The 2,820-nt window shown below is 60.5% G+C and overlaps 1 long non-coding RNA gene across 1 annotated transcript; it reads right to left on the bottom strand.

Moving 5' to 3' along the window:
* Positions 1-71: 71 nt before the first annotated feature.
* Positions 72-2,790, bottom strand: LOC127921721 (uncharacterized). The gene is made up of 2 exons (XR_008109383.1): positions 2,682-2,790; positions 72-258 (listed from the first exon to the last, which is right to left on the bottom strand). It is a non-coding gene; the product is annotated as an uncharacterized LOC127921721 (long non-coding RNA).
* Positions 2,791-2,820: the final 30 nt, after the last annotated feature.

Here is a 2,820-nt window from a genome sequence, read left to right as displayed (position 1 = left end):
TGTAACGAGTTTCCTCCTCTTCTTCCGAAGAGAGAGGCGAAGCGGATCAGAGGACCAATACAGCGGCGTGGTAATTTTCCATGGTACTTTTTAATGCTATCAGGTACACATGAACAAACTAACAAAACAAAAAATGTGAAAACTCAAATTACAGTCCTATCTGGTGCACACACAGAGACAGGAAACAATCACCCACAAACACACAGTGAAACCCAGGCCACCTAAGTATGATTCTCAATCAGAGACAACTAATGACACCTGCCTCTGATTGAGAACCATACTAGGCAGAAACTATAGCAATTCCCAAAACCTAGACAAACAAACATAGACTACCCACCCAACTCACGCCTGACCATACTAACTAAACACAAAAACACAGAAAATAAAGGTCAGAACGTGACAGTACCCCCAAAGGTGCGGACTCCGGCCGCAAGCCTTGACCTATAGGGGAGGTCTGGGTGGGCGTCTGTCCGCAGTGGCAGTTCTGGCGCGGGGCGCGGACCCCACTTCACCCTTGTCTTTGTCCGCCTTATTTTCCCGCCTCCGTGGCTTTCTCACCATGGCAACCCCCTCTCAATGACCCCACTGGACAGAGGGGCAGCTCGGGACAGAGGGCAGGGAGCTCTGGACAGAGGACAGGGGCTCTGGACAGCCTCTGGGCTGAGGACGCTCTGGCGCCTCTGGGCTGAGGGCTCCTGGCGCCTCTGGGCTGAGGGGCTCTGGCGCCTCTGGGCTGAGGGCTCTGGCGCCTCTGGCTGAGGGCTCCAGGCGCGGTGCTGACCAGGCGGGGAGCTCCGGCAGCGGCGCGCGGACAGGCGGGCAGCTCCGGCAGCGCGCCGGACAGCGGGAGCTCCAGCAGCGCCCGGACAAGCGGGCAACTCCGGCAGCGGCGCGGACAGGCGAAAAGCTCCGGCAACGGCGCGGACAGGCGGGCACTCCGGCAACGCGCCGGACAAGCGGGAAACTCCGGCAGAGCGGACAGAGGGAGACAGCTCGGCAAGTGCGTGGACAAGCTACTACAGGAGGCAGCGCGCCGGACAAGCGGGGCCCAGCGCGGACAGCGCCAGGACAGGCGGGACGCTCCGGCAGCGACGCGGACAGCGGGACGCTCCGGCAGCGCGCCGGATGCGGGAGCTCCGGCAGCGCCGGACAAGCGGGGCCCAACAGCGCGCGGACAGGCGGAGCACCTGCAGAAGAGAACAGAAGAGACAGCCTGGTGCGTGGAGCTGCTAGGACAAGCGCCGGACAGGCCGGACGCTCCAGCAGCGGCGGACAGGCGGAGGCTCCGGCAGCGAGCGCCGGACAGGCGGAGCTCCGGCAGTGGCGCCGAACAGGCGGGAGGCTCCGGCAGCGGCGCCGGACAGGCGGGAGAGCTCCGGACAGGCGGGAGGCTCCGGCAGCGGCGCCGGACAGGCGGGAGGCTCCGGCAGCGCGCGCCGGACAGGCGGGAGAGCTCCGGCAGCGAGCGCCCGGACAGGCGGGAGGCTCCGGCAGCGGCGCCCGGACAGGCGGGACGCTCCGGCAGCGGCGCCGGACAGGCGGGAGCACCTGCAGGGAGGAGACTGAGAGACAGCCTGGTGCGTGGGGCTGCCACAGGAACTACCAGGCTGGGGAGACTTTCAGGAGGCTTGGTGTTAGGAGGAGCCTGAAAGACCGGGCTGTGGGGAGCACTGGAGCTCTGGTGCGCAACCTTGGCACCACTTCCCCAGGCTGGACAACTACTCGAGCCCGGACCCTCAAGAGTGCAGGCACAGGTTGAACCGGGCTGTGGGTAAGCACAGGAGATCTAGTGCTTACTACACGCACCTCTCCCCTAGGCTCCACTCCCACAGTTGCCCGGCTGTGAGCAGGCGCGGGCAAGACAGGCACTGCACCTCCCAAGCGCCCCGGAGACAGCACGCAGAGCCGGCGCAGGATAACCTGGACCAAGACTGCGTACCCGGACGTAGACCCGTGAGCAGGCACCACTCTACGCCCTGGCTCAATGCCCACACTCGCATAGCACTCTCGGGGGCTGCTGCCCTATAAACACCGGGCTATGGACTAACGCACTAGCGACACCGTCGCTCAACCGCTATAACACGGTGCCTGACCAATGTCGCTGCTCATAATAAGCACGAGTGAGCTCAGGTCTGCTACCTGGCTTAGTACCACACCTCGTGTGCCCCCAAAAAAATTTGGGGCTGCCTCTCGTACCTGTCGCACTGCCGTGCTGGCTCCTCATATTGCCGCCGATCAGCTTTCGCTGCCTCCAGCTCTGCTTTGGGGCTGCGATTTTCCCCAGCCCGTGCCCAGGGTCCCTCTCCGTTCAGTATCTGCTCCCATGTCCAGGAGTCCTGTGATGGTGGCCTCTGTTGTTGATGCTGCTGCTGCTGTCGTCGCTGTCCTTTACCACGCCGCTTGGTCCGATTGTGGTGGGTGATTCTGTAACGAGTTTCCTCCTCTTCTTCCGAAGAGGAGAGGCGAACGGATCAGAGGACCAATACGCGGCGTGGTAATTTTCCATGGTACTTTTTAATGCTATCAGGTACACATGAACAAACTAACAAAACAAAAATGTGAAAACTCAAATTACAGTCCTATCTGGTGCACACACAGAGACAGGAAACAATCACCCACAAACACACAGTGAAACCCAGGCCACCTAAGTATGATTCTCAATCAGAGACAACTAATGACACCTGCCTCTGATTGAGAACCATACTAGGCCGAAACATAGAAATTCCCAAAACCTAGACAAACAAACATAGACTACCCACCCAACTCACGCCCTGACCATACTAACTAAACACAAAACACAGAAAATAAAGGTCAGAACGT

The sequence above is a fragment of the Oncorhynchus keta genome, unplaced genomic scaffold (assembly GCF_023373465.1).
Source record: "Oncorhynchus keta strain PuntledgeMale-10-30-2019 unplaced genomic scaffold, Oket_V2 Un_contig_23326_pilon_pilon, whole genome shotgun sequence".
Taxonomy (NCBI): domain Eukaryota; kingdom Metazoa; phylum Chordata; class Actinopteri; order Salmoniformes; family Salmonidae; genus Oncorhynchus; species Oncorhynchus keta.
Note: the sequence above shows the minus strand (reverse complement) of the source record. Positions and strands in the feature narration are given on the sequence as shown.